The sequence below is a fragment of the Nannospalax galili genome, unplaced genomic scaffold (assembly GCF_000622305.1).
Source record: "Nannospalax galili isolate Female #2095 unplaced genomic scaffold, S.galili_v1.0 scaffold448, whole genome shotgun sequence".
Classification (NCBI taxonomy): domain Eukaryota; kingdom Metazoa; phylum Chordata; class Mammalia; order Rodentia; family Spalacidae; genus Nannospalax; species Nannospalax galili.
In genome coordinates, this window is record NW_008359324.1 from 3,385,280 (window position 1) to 3,396,605 (window position 11,326).

Genomic DNA, 11,326 nt, shown 5'->3' on the forward strand with positions numbered 1-11,326 from the left:
ATGCCATTCATAAAGAGAGTTATTAAATTTATAAGGAGTGATGCAAATCTTAGTAGAATTCCAATCACAGACATATTGTAGAGTTTTCTGCAATTCTAAGAGTTTACTACCTAACCAATGAAATCCGCTTTGTAAAGCCACGATTTCATCTTGTAAGTGAGCATTTACCTGAGCCTCCTGCGTTCAAAGCTTATGGGAGTTGTCATGCCAATTTTCAACAAAAGTCTGCGATTGCACAGATTTCTGCAGCGCCACACCAGCAGTAGTTGTGGTAGCGGCCAAGGCAATAAGACCTAAAATAGCAGCAATAATCAGACCAATCATACGTTTACCATGCCGTAGCAATCTTTTGAAAAATCGCAGAATCAATCCTTGAGCAGGACTGCTTTCCCAGGAACAATGCATTTTCACAGGAATCCATAAAGAATTCCTTTGAGTCAAAATCATAACAGAGTCAAAAGTGGGTTTAAAGGCTATAGAGTTGCTAAGACAAGTATACAAATGACAATTTTGACAAGACAGGTTCATGTCCTGAATGACCACTGTCCTACTCTTTTATGCCTGAAATTTTGGACTTTTTGCACCACCTGGCGCCCACCATTCTACATCTCTGGACTTTGGCTATGATGCATCCCTGCCCTATTTGATTGCTTGTGTATCCCATGTGATTTGTACACCATTGTTATGCTCATTTGTGTAGTACTTCTTCCCTTATGTCCCCCCTTTGACCCCTTGGGCTGTGGGGTCCTTTTTATTCATTTGGAGGGGGGACTTAGGCTCTGCCTAACCTCCAGTTGTACAGGTAGAGAATTCACAGGTAGCGAAGTCAAAAATCAAAAAACCAAATTCAAAAGTTACAATTTAAATGCTACAAGATTTGGCCATATTTCAGTTCCAGACTCTGGTCCCGGAGTCCAATTTCTCTCTCCATGACACTGTGCCTCAGTGGCATTTCCCGTTTCTTCCCCAAGGCCATGGCCATTCACTGGGAGCTTTCAGGAGGCCGGTTAGCCAGAGACAGGTAAGATCCTCTCAGAGGAAAGAGGGCCCCCAACGGCTTTCACTCTGGCAGAGGACAACCTAAGGCAGGCATGGTCGTTCCATCCCAAGTCTTGGCATGTACTTCCTCTTTAAAAAATATAAAAAGAAAGGGGGATATGTCGGGAGCCATGCTTGCTATAAGCATTGGAAATTAGGAGAGTGTCACTTTAAGAGCTTCTGAGCTCTCTGCTTCAGTGGTCAGAGCTGACAGGCTGTACCTGGATGATAAATCAGGTCTTCTAGAAAGTTAGTTTCAATTCGGCCTTCATGCTGTCTCTATAGTAACCCTTTTGTTTCTGTTGGGAAGATTCACCTAGGTGACCCAAACTCTGGGCCAGATAAAAAGGATCTGTGGGACCCCTCAGTAGATTCTTCCTACTAAAGAGCGCTCTCCTCTCTGTACCTGCTGTCCCTTTAATAAATTCCTCGCATAACTTCAGATGTATGCCTGAGTGTCCTTTTTGTTGAAGACCCAAGCCTGGTGGGCTGGGGGGGTGTTCGACATATTTTAAAACTGCAAAAATTAACATGTAAACTAATATAAGGGAATGATTTTAAAATTCTACTAAACATTTTATGGTTTTGGTAATTGAGTAAACATGTTTTTTGAAAATTTCATAAAACTATTTAATGGATTCTGTTATTCTCTCTTCCACCACTATCTTTTTATATTCCTACCATCTCACCTCAGTCTCATTCCAAACAGAATGGTTATTGTACAATACAGGTTTTTAAATAAAACAAATGAAAAATACATATGTAGTTGTATAAACCCTTATGATTAAAATATTTCTCAAATGGGAAAGGTGGAGGATGTTTAGTATTGAAAAAATATATAAAGTAACAGAATAGCAAATAAACTATAGAAAAAAATCTTGTAACTTATTTTTAACAAATGTGTTGTCTAAAAGGATGATTTTGACATATAATATTGTATCTTATAATGTATCATAAAATAAATGACTTGGTACAATATATATGAAAAGAGAATTGATAGGAGTAGATGAACCAACCATAAACATACAGAATTCCCCAGTTAAAAGACACAGGCTAAGCAAATGGATTAAGAAACAAAATCCATCTCTTTGCTGTCTTCCAGAAACCCATAACACCTTCAAGGACAGGCACTACCTCAAGGTAAAAGAATGGAAAAAAATATTTCAAGCACTATGGCACTAAGAAACATTGAGGGTTGCAATTCTAATATCTGATTAAAAGGACTTCAATGTAAAACTAATCAGAAGAGATAAAGAGGATCACTTCATTCTGATCAAGGGAACAATTAACCAAGAAGATATGACAATCCTTAACATATATGCTCCAGACTCTGGTGCATCCAAATTCATAAAAACAACACTACAGAACTGTAACACACAGATTAACCCCAATTCAGTAATAGAAGGAGACTTCAATACCCCACTGTCTCCATTAGACTGGTCAACTGGAAAAAGAATGAATGCAGAGACATTTCAATTAAATGATACTGTACATCAAAAGGACCTAGCAGACATCTTTTGAATATTCCACCCAAGCACCAAAGAATACACTTTCTATTCAGGAACCCCATGGAACTTTTGAAAAAATTTCCTACATACTGGGCCACAAAAAAAACTCAACAAATACAAAAAAAAATGAAATAATTCCATGCTTTCTAATGGACCACAATGCAATAAAGCTCATAATCAACACTGGACAAAGCCCTAGTCACTACACAAACTCATGGTAATTAAACAACACACTCCTAAACAATGAATGGGTCAAAGAAGAAATTAAGAAATAAATAAAAGAATTCAAGAATTCCTGGACTTCAATGAAAAGAACAATACAACAAAACACAAACTCTGGGACACTTTAAAAGCAGACCTAAGAGGGAAGTTTATAGCTCTAAGTACCTACACTAAAAAATTAGAAAGGATCCAAATAAATGACCTAACACAGCAACTCAAGACACTGGAAAGACAAGAAAAAATGAAACCCAAACCCAGCAGAAGAGATTAAATAAAAAAAAAATCTGAGCAGAAACTAGTGAAATAGAAAAAAAGAAATCAATATAAAAAATAAATGAATCTAAGAGCTGGTTCTTTGAAAAGCTAAAAAAGATATACAGACTCTTAGGCCAGTTAACTAAAATAAAGAAAGAGCAAATTAAAATAAACAAAATCAGAGATGAAAGGGGAAACATCACAACAGACACCCAAAAGATCCATACCATTATAAGTGAAAAGTTTAAAAATGTATACACTACTAAATTTGAGAATTTGTTATTTTGTCTGTTTTTTTTTGGAAAGAAGTGGATGAATATCTAAAATCATGGGAACCACCAAAGTTAAACCAAGAATAGATTAGCAATTTAAACAGATGCATAATGTATAAGGAAACTGAAACAGTAATACAAAGCCTCCTAACTAAAAAAAGTCCTGGCCCAGGTGGATTTACAGCAGAATCCTACCAGACATTGAAAGAAGATCTCCAACCAATACCACTTAAATTATTCAAAATGATAGAAGCAGAGGGAGAACTCCCAAATTCCTTCTATGAAGCCAGCAGCACTCTAATACCCAAACCAGGTAAAGACACAACCAAAACAGAAAACTGTAGGACAATATCCTTAATGAACATAGATGCAAAAATTCTCAACATAATACTTGCAATCCACATACAGATGTACATCAAAGAGATCATCCACCATGATCAAGTAGTCTTTATCCCAGAGATGCAGGAATGGTTCAATACACGCATCAATAATTCTCATTAATCACATAAATGGACTCAAATACAAAAAACACATTGTAATCTCAATAGATGCAGAAATGGCTTTGGATAAAATTCAGCATGCATTTATGTTCAAAATCCTAGAGGGAATTGGACCAGAGGGAACACACTTCAACATAATTAAAGCTATATACCATAACCCCACAGGCAACATCATTCTAAATGGATTAAAAAATAGAAGGAGTCCCCTTAAAATCAAGACCAGACAGGGATGTCCACTATCCATTTCATGCTTGAAATTCTTGCTAGAGCAATAAGACAGGAGAAGGAAATTAAAGGAGCACAAATTGGAAAAGAAGTCAAACAATTCCTTTTTGAAGATGATATGATACTATCCCAAAAGTTCCACCAGAAAACTCCTGGAACTGATCAACACTTTCAGTATAGTGGCAGGTTATAAAATCAGTCTACAAAATCAGTAGCTTTCTATATACAAATAACAAGCAATTGGGGAAAGAGTACAGAGAAATGTTCCCATTCACAATTGCTGCAAAAAAATAATAAAATAAAATATCTTGGAATAAATCTAACCAAAGAAACCAAAAATCTCTACAATGGAAATTTTAAATCATTAAAGAAAGAGATCGAGGAAGACACCAGGAGGTGGAAGGACCTCCCAAGCTCATGGATTGGAAGAATTATTATTGTGAAAATGACCTACAAAAACAATATATAGATTCAATGCAATCCGAATGAAAATCCCTATGACATACATCATAGAATTAGATGAAAAATAATTAAATTCATATGGAAGCACAAAAGACCCTGGCTAGCTAAAGCAACCCTGTGCATAAAGAGCAACCTTGGGGGATGGAGGATTCCTATACCAGATCCCAAAGTAAACTGTAGAGCTATAGTCATAAAAATAGCATGGTAATGGCACAAAAATAAACACACAGATCAATGAAACATCATTGAAGTTCCAAACCCAAGTACAGGCAATTTCAGTATCTTAATATTTGGCAAAGGTGCCAAGAGCAGACAGTGGAGGAAAGAAAGCAACTTGAGCAAATGGTGCTGGGAAAACTGGATCTCCACCTATAGAAGAATGAAACTAATTCCCTATCTTCACCTTTTACAAAAGTGAACTGCAAATGGATCAAAGACCTCAAAATGAAACTGTCAATCCTGAAACTATTAGAAGAAAATATTGGCAGCAACTTACAAGATGTAGGTGTAGGAAAGGATTTTCAAAATCAGACAGAAGTTGCTCAGGAATTAAGGTCAGCAATCAACAGGTGGGACCTCATTAAACTAAAAGCTTCTGTGCAGCAAAAGAAAAAAACAAAGAAGTGAAGAGAAAACCCACAGGATGGGAAAAAGTCATCACCAACGACACATCTGATAGAGGTTTAACATCCAGAATACATAAAGAGCTCAAAAAACAAAGACTTGAGAAACCGAATGACCCAATTTAAAGATGGGCTAAGGATCTAAAAAGAAAGTTCACAGAGGAAGAAATAAAGATGGTTAAGAAACATCTCAAAAAGTGTTCAACATTGTTAATAATTGGGGAAATGCAAATTAAAACCAACCTAATGCATCACCTTACCCCAATTAGACTGGCTAGGATCAAGAGAAAAATGATACCAAATGCTGGCAAAAATGTGGAGAAAGGGGAATGCTCATTCACTGCTGGTGGGATTGCAAACTCATGCAACCCCTATGGACAACAGTGTGGAGAACTCTTAAAAAACTAAAATTGAACCTATCATATGACTTGGTTATACAACTCCTTGACATGTACCCAAAGAACTCATCCTATTATACAGACACTTGCACAACCATGCTTTTTTTTTTTTTTGCTGCTCTTTTCACAATAGCTAAGAGACAGAAGCAACCTAAGTGCCCATCAACTAAACAATGGTTGACAAAAATGTGGTATATTTATATAATGGAATTCTATTCAGCAGTAAAGACAGATGAAATAATGAAATTTGCAGGTAAATGGATGGATCTAGAAACTGTGATACTGAGTGAAGTAACACAAACTCAGAAGAAAAAAAAAAACGATGTATGTTCTCCCTCATATGTGTATCCTAGAACCAAATCCTTTTAAATTCCATGTCCTTGTGATAAGATGATGTTGTACAGTGGTCTCTACTGCATGAAATAACTACCATCTTCATGACTTCAGCTGTTCCTGATTGCTAAATATCGACAAAATTTGGCTTGTTGACCGTTGTGCTCATTCATTAAAGGAGGCACAAGCACGGTCATTATACCCTCACTGGAGCATCCAGCCACTCTTCCCAAGCTAATGGATGTAATTTGGCCCTAATCATATATGGTGTCCTGGATATGGAGAGAGCTAAAGTATACAATTTGGGGAAGGCTAGACAGAGAAGGCATGACCCATGCTAGGTAAAGGCTTTCCAGTGTGCATACCCTCAGATCATGCATACACCTCAGCAACCCCTCAGTTATCTTGGTAAGTAAGTTTGATAAACTCATTGTTTCCCCAGTAAAACTTTAATCAAACAGTGGCTTGGTATCAGAACCTTAAAAGGGACTAAGCATTGCTTAGTATCCCCAGGAAAAGAATTCTTACAACAGATGGAAAATATATTTGTTAATACTATTATGTCTCATAATTGTTAACAAAAAAAGAAAATGAGAATGTAAAAGATTCTAAAAGGATATGGAAATGGAGATATTTTTTAAATAGACAGAAAAAAAATGAGAAAGCCTAAGCAAGTGATGAAGGTCTATGTAGTTTTGTTATGACGTATAAAGGATGAGACCAAGTAATGCATACATAATCTTAAAATTTCTAAGGTCATAGTTTAGTCAACTAGTTTAAGGAACAAAACATTTATTTAATCAAGGTTTATCTGAGAACATTTGTTTTTTTACCAAAGCTTTATCTACATAGTACATGGTAATTAAAAGTACCAGACTGGTGGAACTATCTTTATTGGATGTTTAACAGCCATGCTTTGAGGCCTGTACTAATCTGGTCAGAGGGACTTAAAGGACAGCTTTTGCCCCTTGCCCTCCAAGGTCGACTAAGTTACAGGGGACTATGGAACATCTCTCAAAATGTCCTGCAACTGTGGTAGTCACCTGTCCTCTTGCTCAGGGAGGCCATGGAGACCCCATGAGATGGACTTGAAGCAATGTTTAGACTACAAAGTAGAGTGTCAACTCAGAGGAAACATCTCATCCATGCTTCCAAGTGAAGCCAGACATGGTTGAGCTTCATGTGTATGGAACTGGTAAAAGAAAGTGCCACGGACTCCTCTGAAGCCCATTTGACCCCTGAGGAGCAACTTTCCAAATTCCCTTAAGTGTAAAAATAATTGCTTTATTTGAGCCAACTCTATGGTCTTAAATACCCAAAAGGAAAGTATAATCAAAGAGTAAAGTCATTAGTATATTTCTTTAAGAGTTCAAGGGATTATACCTCCCAGACTTTAAGCTTAAGTTCATATAAAAAGTTACTTAGACAATTATTTCTCATTGATTATTTTGTTCCTAATCATAAAGTGCTGCTCAGATGTAAGACTTCAAATCTTGGTCTGTAATCCTGTAGTGCACACCTGTATCGAAGGGAGACAACCCAGTATTGTTCTAAACTGATGGATCAATTTGTTTTCTCCCCCCTAGAAGCCTTTGAGAGCAAACTGACATGATTCTAACCACTCCAACAGCTATCAAAATACCTGAAAGCAAATCCTGAATCCATCACTCTCGACTCTAGCCTTGGCAGACCAAAGAAAAATAAGGAGGAACCCTATAGAGGGATGCTTTTGGAAGCTCTTGTCAAGAAATTCGAATGGACTCACAGGAATATTTGAAAATTGTCTTGTTCCGACTTTTTTCTAGTTCCCTGTCTAGAACTTGTAATGTTACTCTTTTTAAAAATATTTTACTTATTATTTTTATTTTATGTGCATGAGTGTATTGCCTGCATGTATGTGAGTTCAATGCCACAGAGGTCAGAGGATGGCATTGGGTTACCCCGGAACTGGAGATAAAGAAGGTTTGTCGCTTCCATGTGGGCCCTGGGAATGGAACCTGGGTCCTGTGCAAGAACAGTCAGTGCTCCTAACCGCTGAGCTATCTCTCCAGCCCCATAATGCTAATTACTCTTGCCTTTACTTCTCATACACACAAAAAAGTAGAGTTATGCAACTGGGTGTCTTTTAGATAGACCCCAATTTCCTCACCCTGCCTCCCTCTTCTACATGGGAGAAGCCAGAGTTGTCTGTGTCATGAATCCCTATCAGCCAGTTGGATAACCTCTTCAGCGGATGGTGTGATAAGAATAGGAGGTAGGAATTGAATAAGCAGTTAGGGTAAAAAGACTCTAAAGAATAATAGCCAGTTTCTTGGCTAAAACCACAATGTTTTGGGGCCTCTTAGCAACATATTCTGTTCCAAAGGCCAAAAATATCTAAAGTATTTGGGAGCTTTTATTTAATCCTTAAAAGATTTTAGGGTTACCTGTTTGGGGGGAGTGATTGAGTAGCAAAAAGCCCCATTAAAAAGAACAGAAGAAAGAGTATATAAAGTTATCAGAGAATAGTGATGAGGAGATATGAGATGATTTGGAGGGAAGGGTGTGGGCATGGGGTTGATCAAAATACCTTATATGCATGTATGAAATTCTCAATAAATTATTTTTTAAAAATAGGATTTGGTCAATACCATTACCCTGAAATTTTTCTCCTTCCTCTATGCCAATGATACATTCATATGGTCTTTTCATGGTGACCCACATGTCTTACATATTCCATTCCTGTGTTTCAAAATACTTTTTTCATAGTCTTTGCTTGAGTAGTCAAACTCTTAACTATATCTTCCAGTGTTGATTTCCTGTTTTCCATTTCATTCATTCTTTTTGTGCATCTTTCCCCTGTTGTTTCAAGTTGGCTTATAGAGGTTTTCACTTCCGTCTTCATTTCTGCTTGAGTTTTCTTCAGTGTTTGTATCTCCTTTGTGAATTCATTCAGAAGTTTATCCTTTTCCTCTTTTAATTCCTTGATTTATTTCTTAGTGTGTTCTCTTTGAATTCCTTGATCATTTTAATAATTTATAATTGTTCCTTTAAATTCATTGTTCTGGCTTATCTCTAGGGGGTTCTCCTTGTAGAACTCTTCTACAGGACTGGTAGAGTTTGGTGGGGACATAATGTTTTGGCTTTCCATTTTATTATTCTTTTGTTGTGATTTTGGGTTGTGAATTTCTTTTGTTGTTTATGATTCTGATATGAGAATTAATGTGAAGTATGCTTCTGTTTGTATTATTGCTGTGCCTTGGTGATTTTCTTATTGTTTATGTAAATCTGGTTGGTACAGGTTTCAGGTTCTCTCAGGTTTTATTTTAGAGGGTTCTGAGGGCTTCAGATCAGCTACTCAGGAGGACACAGAAGCTCAAGTCAGGTTCCACTCAGGTATACTCAGGCTTCCTTCTAAGGTTTGAATGCCTACTAATGGAAATTCAGAGCAAAGTTTGGGACATCCCCTAAGGAGTGGGGTGTGTGTGTGTGTGTGTGTGTGTGTGTGTGTGTGTGTATTGGAACTCCCAGTGGGTCTGCTGAGTTCTCAGGCCCTATGCAGGAGGGAGGCCTGACCAGTCTCTGGTGGTCTGCTGAGACTACAGTGCACAATTGGAGGTTGGAACCTGCCTTCTCAGGCTGTCTGCTGAGGTCTTAGCCTTAGCTGCCAAAGCCAGGTGTGCTACAGGGCACTGAGAGGAGCCTCACTCAATCCCAGTTACATTGTTGGGTATGTTGCAATTAGAGGAAATCATCTCTACTTGGAGGCAGGATCTAGGTACTCACAGGCATTCCCCTGCTTCCTCAGCCCCTATGCCATAGGGAGGCTGGAAACAGGCACTCTCTGCCGATCTGCTGAGATCACAGAGGCTACACAGATGGAGGTTGGAACCCACCCTGCAGAGACACTTATATATCCACGTTTGTTGATGCTCTTCACAATAACTAAGAGATGAAAGCAACTTAAGTGTCCCTCAACTGAAAAATGGATAATGAAAATGCAGTACATTTATACCATGAAATTCTACTCAGCGGCAAGGAAAGACTAAATCATAAAATTCACAGGTAAATGAATGGAACTAGAAACTCTTATAGTAAATGAAGTAAGACAGACTCAAAAAAACAAAAATGGGGAAACCATGGTGGACATGTTAGACAGTGAGAGGGAGAGGAGAAATAAATAATGCTTAGCTAATTATGGGGAGGGAGTACAGATGAGTGAGAGACCAAGTTGAGGGGATACACACTTCAACACCCTCCCCACCACTGTGACCTACTTCCAATAAAGGCTCACCTTCTATAATAATTCATTCTTTCTGTGATGAACTCATCAACAGAATAATCCATTGAAGATGTAAATGCTTTAGGATTAATATCTGTCTGTAGTATCATCAAAGTGCTTTCGGAAGACCTTCCATGCAGTACACTTAGATATCATCTTTTGAGCCATTTTGAACTAACTTTGTGGTATTAAATGTCCTTATTATTTTAATGACAAAAAAATTGAAGTTTCATTATTATATTCCAATTCTCCATTAGCATCTGGGCATTTTGAGAAAGTTGATAAATCAGATTTTCTTTCAAAGAGATTAGTAACTTTAAAAGTATTTTACATTTCAGGGACAGAGAGATGGTTCAGCAATTAAGAACACTAGTTGTTCTTGGAGAAGACCTGGGTTTGAATCCCAGCAACCACATGGCAGCTAACTGTCCTTAACTCAAGTTCCAGAGTATCCGATGGCCTCTTCTGACTTCCACAGGTATTGCATGACATGGGTGCACTTACCTACATGCAGGCAGTACACTCATACACATAAAATAAAAATTTTATTTATGTGTATATATTTTAATTATTATTTTTATTTTATATGTATGAGTCTACTGCCTACATGTAGGTAAGTGCATCCACGTCATGCAATGTTTTTTTAAAAAGTATTTTACATTTCCAAAATCTTTGTTGTTATCTGTATATGTTACTCTAGTCTAATACATTAATATCACTTTTCGGTTTCAATGGCAAGTGTAATTGTTATGATAGAAAATCACAGCAACAATTTCCTAACTATGAACTTCACTTTGAACACTAGGCAGAGATTGTTTACTTTATACTTTACCTGGGCAGCTTGCTTTGGTCATTTTACCAAGCAGTCACATGTTCTTAACAGAAAAGCAGAAAAAGAAAGCACAATGTTTATTTCTTCCCCAAATTAGAGATGCTTTTTGAAAATTTTTAAATTATTCTAAACAGCGTAAGTTCTACTGATGGAGAAGCTGCTCTTCCTGGCATGAAATACAAGAGATGGAATGCCATACTGGGGTGCTATTTAAAGCTTGGAAAGGTTTTTTCCCCACTTCTTGTCTTGTTTCCTTGCTTGTACACAGTTTTGATACATTTTATGCCTTCTGCTGAAACTAAGCCATAGTCTTCCCTGACACTTTGTCCAACATTTTGTTTTTCCAAAGAAAAAATACACAGTGTCATGTTGGGAAATATGGCAGAATTTTTTGAAG